This window comes from Camelus ferus, chromosome 35, assembly GCF_009834535.1.
Source record: "Camelus ferus isolate YT-003-E chromosome 35, BCGSAC_Cfer_1.0, whole genome shotgun sequence".
NCBI classification, from domain to species: domain Eukaryota; kingdom Metazoa; phylum Chordata; class Mammalia; order Artiodactyla; family Camelidae; genus Camelus; species Camelus ferus.
This window is the reverse complement of record NC_045730.1, coordinates 2326186-2336050: the sequence shown is the minus strand read 5'-3', so window position 1 is coordinate 2336050 and position 9865 is coordinate 2326186. Positions and strand designations below refer to the sequence as shown.

Here is a 9865-nt window from a genome sequence, read left to right as displayed (position 1 = left end):
GAAACTGTCCTCTTCTTTTGAGCCAGTTTATTTGTGCTGTAGAAAAGACCCATTAAACAGAACGGCTTCAATATCAGTGAAAGATATGGTCCTTTTCTAAGTCAAAATGTCAAGTTGCCTTGAAAACCTGTATTTGAAACCTGTCTTATGAATTCAGGTTTAAATTAATTGCTACTTTCTTAAAGGGCATGCTTTAAAAAGCAAAGGATATTAGCCACGTGCAGGAAAAGGATGGTATTTAGCATTTAGTTGCCGATTTGAAACCTTAGATACCACACGATCCTCTTCTGGGATTTGGTGGGGCTGATCGGAGCTGACAGCGTGTGGCCGCCCGGCACCCAGGCAGCATCAGATGCCGGCCTGTATCCCTGGCTGCTCCCTCCTCCATGTCCCCAACATCCTCCCCACGCTGAACTTCAGAGACACATGGCTTCTCCCAGCCTACCCAAGCCCAGTGGTCCTCTCCCATCCAGTTGGGGGTGGGGAGATTAAGTGGATGTAGGACAGGAACTGTGGGGTCACAGAGCAGGTCTCTCTTCTTGTTTGGGAGGTCTGGAGACCATCTCAGTGCTCAGAAGGACCCTCCCTGCTCCATGGGCACAGCCCCCAGCCTGTGGTGAGCGAGTGCCTTGCGTTCCCATGGCTGGATCTTAATGCACATTCCTTCCGTCTCGTACCGTCTCATAACTACTACACCAGAAAGATGAACACCACGGGTGTGTACTGCAGTCCTGCTAGGGACCGAAATGCCTCCTGTTTGTCAGAACACCACCATTTTGGCATTTCCTAAGAAGAAAGACAAACAAGTTTCCAGACAGAATGGAGGCTCAGCATTTCGTCTGCTAGTCTGACGCTGAGACCGCGCTGTCCTGGGGAAGAAGGTCCTGGACTGAGCTCGCACAAGCTCCGGGATTTTGTAATATGAGCCAGAGTGTCTTCTCCAGCTTAGATGTCCCGATACGGTCTACTTATCTCACCCAGATAATTCAGAAGGGTGGGGCGGGGATAAACGTGTTTTCTGTTCACTGTAGCAGATTGTTTTTTGAGAATATAATATTTAGGACAATATAGAAAAAGGAACGGAGTTATTTTGGTTTTCGGTTTTTTGGTTTTTTTTTTTTTGATTTATAATCATTTTACAATGTTGTGTCAAATTCCAGTGTAGAGCAAAATTTTTCAGTTACACATGAACATACATATATCCATTATTGCATTTTTTTTTGCTGTGAGTTACCATAAGATCTTGTATACATTTCCCTGTGCTGTACAGTGTAATCTTGTTTATCTAGTCTACACATGCCTGTCAGTATCTACAAATGTCGAGCTCCCAGTCTGTCCCCTCCCACCCAGGAACGGAGTTTTTCATCCTTGTCAGTAGAATTTGACTGTCATACCCTCACACTAGGATGGGTTTCACTTCTGAAATCAGACATGTCCTTGTTTGCAATCAGAGCTCCACAGTAATAATCAAAAGATGAAAATTCTACTTTTTGTCTTTCCCTGCCCTTCTGAGCAATGTGCTGCTTTTCCTTTCAGTGTTTCCCAAACTTTCCGTATTTCTTCACTTTCTTTAGAACCAAGGGCTCGACACTAAAAATCAGAATGGGAAGGAAACATATCATTTACGGTGCAAAGAATCCCAGACACTTCTCAATCACTGATACGCTCACAAGCAGCATATTTCTATTAGCTGAAATATTTCAAGAACTTATTTACGAGATAGAAGTAAATCAACACGACCTCATCAACCAGCACGACTGGTTGTGATGCCCAGGAACTGCTGACGAGCTGCTGCAGATTTTTGTATTTCCTACCGATGAACGAAGGGAGACAGAAATAGAATTTCTTGGCAATTGGCGATGTGTCCCCAACACATGCGATCGCTCACTTCCTTCTGTTGCGGAAGAGGAAGCGCTGATGCTGCTGCTCCAGGAAGATGGGGGGGGCGGTGCAGAGGGCTCGGGGGAGGAGGTGGAGACATGGGGTGGGAAGAGGGGCCAACAGAGTCAGCGTGGGTGACGAGACCCAGTGACTAAACCTCACTGCCTTGGTCACAGCTCCCAGCAGGCTGACGTCCCTCCACCAGCGACAGCTGATGCCCAAGATGCTGCTTCTGCTCTCAGACAAAGCTGTCTGTTATCAGCTGGTTGATTCTCTTTATCGCTTGTCTCAACAACTCATGATACAGAATCTCCCACGGGGCAGGCACAGTTGCCGACCCTGGAATTGCAGCAGTAAGCTAAAAAGACAGAAATATCTGTCCTTGCAGTCTGCTATTAGCATCTTCAAGCTGTGCAGCCTTGTGAAATTTTCTACACTTTTAAGTTAACATTTAAGACTTGAGTTATGCCCTGACCTCCATATAAGAACCCCTAAATGACAACAGAGTCAACAGGAGGTGTATTTCTTGTTCAAGAAGTGGTATATGGAGCTTAACCAGCAGTGATGAGGCACCAGTCCATCCCCTGGGCAAGTTCTGTTTCCCCAGGCCCACTTAGGACCCCTAGGAGAGATGGTCTTTCTCGTCCTCTGGAAATAGTATGGGATTCAGACACAACTCTCGGGAATTTTGCAGCCATTGCATCACCATGAGGGAAACCAGAATGGCACAGCTGATCCATGGGGTTAGGCAAAGCCAAGAGAAACCCAAAGAATTGGAGCCAGATTCCTGCCCAACCCATTCTCAAGCTTTGCCTACCTACAGACTTATCTGTTACGTGGGCCCATAAATCCCGCAGCTACTCCACGGTGGTTTTAAAACATGTACACAAGTTCTTCGACATTTGTCCCCTCAGAGCTGATGTCTAATTTCTTCTTCCCTTGAAGGTGGGCCGGACTTAGGAACTCGTTCCTAGTGAAGAGAACGTGGTGGAAGTGATGGTGTATGGCTTCCCGCATGCGGCCACGACGACGTGGCTGCTTCTGCACTTTCCTGGATGACTGGCGCGCAGTCTTGGAGTTTACGTAGGAAAGAAGCTTGATAAGAGGTTTTCACAAACTTTACAAAACTCTCATGGATTAGCATGCCGTGGCCAGTAGCAAGTTGTAAAACTGAAAGATACTTCTTCTAAATTAATTGATTTAAAAATATTCTATTAACCATTCTAGAGGAAAAACTAACTCTTCTATTTGTCCTGTTAAAATGATACAATAAACCTTTGCGCCTGAATAGCTGCTAATGGAGTATGCTACCAAATGTTTCTAAGCGTTTCAGAGTTATACGAGGCAGCTAATTGAAAGGAAATTATGTTAATTTTCTAACATTTGTCATATTTGAATGCTATCATATAAAGTGCAATTTGTTTAATTTCTTTTCTCCTTCCGATTTAAAAAAAATCACTTTAAAATTAATTTTCTACTTGTTTTTTAGTTTTTAAAGAGGGGCCCCAAAATGTATGCTTAAAGCCCTGCAAAGTGGGGCCCATTGCTCTAGGTGACCCCTGTGAGCACTTATTTTATCACTTTCAAGAGCCTTGAAAGAGTAAAGGACGAAGAGGGATGTGGAGAAATGGAGTTATTGTTAATTGATTTTTAAATTTTGCTCTTTATGGCTCTTAAAAGATTTACATCTTTATGTGATTAAAAAAAATTGTTAGTGTAGTCAGTTACAACGTATCCATTTCCGGTGCACAGCACAATGTCCCAGTCATGCACATACATATGTGTATTCATTTTCATATTTTTTTTCATGGAAGGTTATTACAAGATATTGAGTATAGTCCCCTGTGTTCTACAGAAAGAAAAAACTTTTAAATCTATTTATATATATAGTGGCTAATATTTGCAAATCTCAAACTCCCAAATTTATCCCTTCCCACTCCCTTCCTCCCCAGGAACCATAAGATTATTTACTGTGTCTGTGATCTGTTTCTGTTTTGGATGAGTTCATCAGTGTCCTCTTTTTTTCTTTTTTTAGATTCCACATATGAGTGATATCATATGGTATTTTTCTTTCTCTTTCTGGCTGACTTCTCTTAGAATGACAATCACTAGGTCCATCCATGTTGCTATAAATGGCATTATTTTATTCTTTTTTATGGCAGAGTAATATTCCATTGTAGAAATATACCGCAACTTCTTTATCCAGTCCTCTGTCGATGGACATTCTTTCTGTGATCTTTATGGTAATCTTGTGTACCACCAATTGGAGAAAATTCCATACGACAGGGAGACATGAAAGACGGGAGAAAAAATAATCACAAATAGAGATTTCCATTTGTTTTATGTAAAACGGTGTCTGTTTCCTCCGTGTGTTTTGCTGGGGGCTCGTTCCCTATGGCCAGAATGAAATCAAGAAAGAATAAATTCCTCTCCAGAGTGATTCCACCCAGGCTGGGGAGCTGCGGTCGGGGCCATGGGGCTGACCTGCCAGGAGAACAGCCAAGGCTGGGAGGACAGGTCTGGAAGCTGGTCCTGCACTGGGGGTGCGGGGGGAGGTGCTGAAGGGGGTGGGGTCTGGGAGGGAAAATTAGGAACTTGAATGTAAGAAGGGCATGAGAATCTAGAGGGAAAAACAATGCAGGTTCAAAGTTTTTGAGTTAAAGGGCTTTTAGAGTTTAACAAAGTCCCCTGGCTTCACTCATACAGAGGCTCACAAATTCTAAACGGTTTCTCCATGATTAAAAAGCCGGGGCTTCTTACTTCTCTGTTAGGGTCATGTTTCCAAGCTCTGGGAGTCCCTGCAGCAGGTGGACAGAGGCACGTCAGGAGGATTCCCTCGGCAGCTTTAGCTCAGGTCCCTGGAAGCTGAGGAGCAGGATTCCCCGATGCCGAGCGCCCGACTCAAAGCAGGAGCCAGGGGCGGAGAGCCGCCCCGGCAGCCCCGGCGGTCATTCCCCCAGCGTCTGGGTGGGGAGTCACCCGCAGCGCAGTGTTAGCAGTCCAGCTGGAGTTTAGCAGTTTACCTGAAGACTCCAAGGAGGGAAGAAAAATATGGCAGTGTTTCAACCCACAAGAATTAACAATCTCCCCAGCTTGCTGCTCTGGGCGCCTGAGAACCCTCCTTGGACTCAGCGTGCAGCCACCTGGGTGGAGGAGGAGTCGGACGCCGTCACGTCACCCCCCAGGTGCCAAGGGGATTGGGACGAAACTGGGGTTTTACCTGGAATACATAAGAAAGCTACCAAAAAAATCACAGGTATTTCCCTTCATGTAGAAGCTAGAGGAAGCCAAAGAAGTTACATATTAACTTCCGACATATTCACATCTGACATAATAAAATGTGGGCACTTTCATTAACGTGGGGTGAAAAATACAAGACTAAATAGCACATTGAGGTAGGAAGTCGGCCTTGGAAGTGCATGCCTGGATGTCAGATCTTCCTGAAGAGACTGACAGTCAACATGAGAAAGTCTGTCTTCACATTTTCACAAAATCGGAAATCAGTGGAATTGGTGTCCCCTTGAAAGCCAGCAGGAATAATTTTCTTTCAATGATTCTAATACTCTTGTTTCTTCTGTGTTCACCCCAGGATGCTCTCCCAGTGCCTGCGAGGAGGAAAACAGAGCTTTCCCTCGAAGGAGGGCGCCCATGTGGTCAATTTCCAGTGGACACATAAAGTCAAACAATTGAATGACACCGTTTGTTGCTTATTTTTTGTTAACTTCCCTTATCTGCTGGCGGTGACTGTGGTTTGGGCTTCGAAGCACAAGGCAAATCACTGACATAAACTCAATCACCAGACAGCTCAGTTCTAGGAATTAAACCTTGACACGGGGCCTCCGTGTACCTGGTATCATTTCCTTGAGAACACAGAAAGGACTGTTTTGTAACTGGGCCATATAAAGAATAACTTGACGGCTCTGAGTCACACACTGCTTCCTTCCAGAGTAAAGCCGACTGAAAGTTATGAAAACACGAATTCAGAGCTTTTTCATTCTCCCTTCAAGAAGGAATCTCTCTCTGTCGCTGCACTGCAGTTATGGACCGCGGGACTCGGCTGAAATAAACGGGGTTTCCGGGGCACTGAGATACAGCATAAGCACTGCCTTTCATCGTCTGGCCAAATATTTGTGGTGCAAATCAGAGGACAGACGCGGGGATACAACCTTAAATAAATAACTGGTTATCTAAGATTCTGGGGCCTGTAAGATGAAGCTGTGGGTTTGCCATAAATAGGCAGCAGGCCTTCCTGCGAGGATATGGACCTGGGTCTGTTCTGGGGCCGTAAATCCCATGAGCCGGATGCCCTGGGATGCAGATTCCACCAACAGCATTCTTGCCTTTCTCTCTCACACCAGACGCTGACTGTGTTCTGGTCTCGACCGTCAGGGACCAGCAAGTAAGGCTGGCGAGCGAGAGAGGCTCTCCCTGGTGTTTACCAGCCTCAGTAAGTGACGTGCGATGCCTCAGTTCTTGCAGCTCTGTTTATGGTTACTAAGGATGTACGAGGTTCTCCAGTTTGAAGGGTTTCAGGACACGCCACCGTGTACCTCTTTGGCATGTTGATTATTTTGAGATGAAGGCCCTGGAGAATCAGCAGATGCAGGAAAGGCTCATTGACCTCTCTCTTCCCACCCAAAGCGGGTCATCAAATTTCCCACGAGGAAGTTGCCCTCCATGGACCAGGAAGAGCAGAACATTCTACAGAACGGACCTGTACAAGCAGCCTATGAAAGTGACCCTAATCTTCTACTAGTCACCCCATCATGTCCTCATCCCTGCCCCGTGACTGACTGCCACTCACCCAAGCCTGGTCACGTCCCCACAACTTTTCATTCTTTGTGTAAAAATTGTATGAGCTTTGGGGCCTCACGGCTTCTTCAGAGTTTCATTTTCCTCCTGAAGACTCCTCTGTGCACATAAAAAGATTCAATGCAATCTGTGTACTTCCCTCCCATTGATCTGTCTCATGTCATTGGCATCCTTAGTCCAGCCACAGACCCCACGGGCATAGAAGGAAGATTTTCCCTTCTGCAAGCTCACCTTTCAAACATACGGCCCTGAGCGAAAACTCCAGAAGATTACTTCTCCCTGGCAAGTTCCTGTTTCTTAATGGCGGCGACTTCAGGGCTCAGGGGATAAGGGGCACTTTCCTGGGAAAACCCTCTCCTTTGATGACGAAATCATGTTGTGAATAAGCCTTCAAAGACCCATGTTCAGTTCCCTGTCAATTCAGCCAAGCACATGGTGCAGTTTCAGTAAATACCCAGGGAGAAAACGTAGGTCAACTCGTGAGTCCTCCACGTGGAAAACTCAGCAGGGCTGAGCGTTAATCTGCACGGCTGATGAGGCACTTGGGGGAGACTTTTCTCTGTGCAGGGTGCAGACTCAGATGCTAATTTTTTAAGTGAAAAAGAGTTAATCTGAAGTTATTTATGGTCTGTGCACAATTTGCTTCTACAAAGTGATACAGTGGAAGATGACTTGGGTATTTTTAACTAAAATATAAAAAAGAACAAAAAGAAAACTATACTTCTCTGTAAAAAAGAGCAATTCTTCAGTAATAAGCCCTAAGTTCACATGGAGGTATCTATTTTTAGCCCCCAGTATCAGCATAATTGAAGGTTTTCCAGTTGCAATTTTCTACTTCGATGCATAGATATTGTGCCTACGGGCACCTTCCAGCCAGCCAATCCGGAAAGACTATGCAGCCGGCCGCCCCCTCCGTGAATCGAGTCCCAAGAACCATGAAAAGCTCAACACTCAAAAAATTAATGTTTTCAGTAGTCAAAGTTTAAGCCGTACCAAATTGTGTCTGCCTGCTGCTAAGGTGGACGCTAACGTCTCAGTAAAGCTAACTGGATGTGAAATAGGAGGCTGACCTGACGAGCGTGAGCGCTGGCTCAGCGGGAAGGCCTGGCGCCCCGTGTGCCCCGAGCAGGTGCCTTCACACCCGCCGGTCCTCACTGCCCGGCTGAGACCACCCGGCGCAGGGGCCCCCGGCCCTCTCCCAGGATGACACCTCTGGGGTGGTACCGCCGCTCCCCAACTCAGCACCTTGCCCTGCAAAAGGGCTTCACCTAAAATAGAACACTCAGTCGGGGAGGCACAGCTCAGTGGTGGAGAGCATGCTTAGCGTGCAGGAGGTCCTGGGCTTCATCCCCAGTCCCTGCATTAAAACCATAAAATAAAGCATTCAGGTTAGCTTCCTCTCTGCTAACAGGGGCAGAGAATCTTACCTAAAGCATCTAAGCGTGTAACTCACATGTCTTTTTCTTCCAGCAGCTGTGTCCAAAACATCTTACCCTTGGAACTGAACTTATTTGAGGAATAAAACCAATCGTGGGGGAAAAAATGCTTCTCCAAACACTTCTGCTGAGAAGCGGAGTGGGCCAAGGAGAGAGGCGGAGGCCAGCTCTGTGGCAAGGGAGCAGAGCCTGGAGGAAGGCAGCTCTGAAAACAACCACAAGACTTTCCCTCGCCGCGTAAACCTTGCTAACAGGCTGTAAAATTCCATCTAAGTGACTGACATCTTTGCAAAAATTACTGCATTTCTCAGCCCTGTGGGAGGCCCTGACTAAGAAGATGCTTGGGGGCTGCCTTTGAAAGCCTCAGACCCAAAGCAGGAAGACGCTGAGCCCCCCAGGAACGCAGGGTCCCTGCTGGACGTGCAATTTCCTTTCGGGCTCTCCAGTACCCAGAGACCCTGAGACCCCAGAGCGGGGGTCCCAGGCTGCCAGTGCCAGGGGGACCTCTCACTTCGTGGTCTGATCACTGTGTGTCTCTCCCGCGTCTGAGTCACCAGCTGCTTCCCCTGATTCCTGAGTCCTGCACTTCCCTCATCGGGTTTATCTTGGTGTCTTTGCAGAGTCACTCCTGAGGATTCCTGCCATTCCAATCCAGCCCCCTGTTGGGGCAGAGGGGCTGTTTTGACAATTTCAGGCTCCTTTTCTGAAGCAGAAGGATACCCTGTACCTTGGCCGGGCAATCTTTAGCCTTCGATAGAGCAGGGGCCATGTGGAAGGGGCCCCCACACCTTCCTGATACGAGCAGAACAACTCCGGGGAGTGACCGAGCCACCACCTCTGACCATGGACTCTGACCCAGAGCAGATGTGCCCGCAGGCTGTAAATTCATCTGTGTGCGCCTGGGAGGGGCCACGCTTACAGGACAGGGCATCAGCACCGGTGCTGGGTCAGGGACAAGCCCTGCCAACGGGCAGAGTGCCCGACAGAGTTCTGGACGCAGCCAGTCTCAGAAACACGGGCGTTCAGTATCCATCAGCTCCTATGTCTGGACACCCCATTAGCAATAAGGCAGGGGCTTCAGGGAGTGAACGATGCAACGGAGGGAGACGCTGTTCTACACAAGCAAGTCAGGCGGGTGGAGCAGAGGTCAGGCCACGAAAAAGTGCACAAGGGACAATTTCAGGAGGATGTTAGAAGATGCAGCAAAACACAGCATGTCAGAGAAACCAAAAATGCAGCATTCTTCCTCAAAACATAGGCACATGTGGATAGTCCAAACTCACAAGACTGGTACCGATTAAAGCATAGTAATTATTGAATCGTGCAATTAATTTATTTAGTGCGACTAGCTGGCTGTGCGATCTCATCTTGGACATCTTGGACCGGTCACTTAAAATCTCCGGTTCCTCTCGCCCCCTCAGAATTGGGAAGATAAAAGTGAGCTCTCAATTCCCTGATTAGCATGATGACTCTAAGGGTCTAAAGTATTCTGAGCAATAAGAATGGCAATCAAGGTAATTACCCCTGATCTAATTACGGTGCAATTAGGAAGCAGGTGATCGGAGGCTGATACTGGATGGCTGACTCCCTCTCCTGAACAGACGGTGTCCAGTTCGGTTTAGCACAGTGATTGCCAGACAGTGTTATTCCGCTAAATGGCGTTTAATGAATTGCATGAAATGCTGACTCATCGGTTGCCCAAGTCCTCCTGCGGGAGAAAAATGTCTATTCGAGTC

At 47.1% G+C, this 9865-nt stretch overlaps 1 long non-coding RNA gene across 1 annotated transcript; it reads left to right on the top strand.

Moving 5' to 3' along the window:
- The first annotated feature begins 4023 nt into the window (after nucleotides 1-4023).
- Nucleotides 4024-9448, top strand: LOC116661482. Its single transcript, XR_004317358.1, has 3 exons — nucleotides 4024-4398; nucleotides 4974-5066; nucleotides 5471-9448. It is a non-coding gene; the product is annotated as an uncharacterized LOC116661482 (long non-coding RNA).
- Nucleotides 9449-9865: the final 417 nt, after the last annotated feature.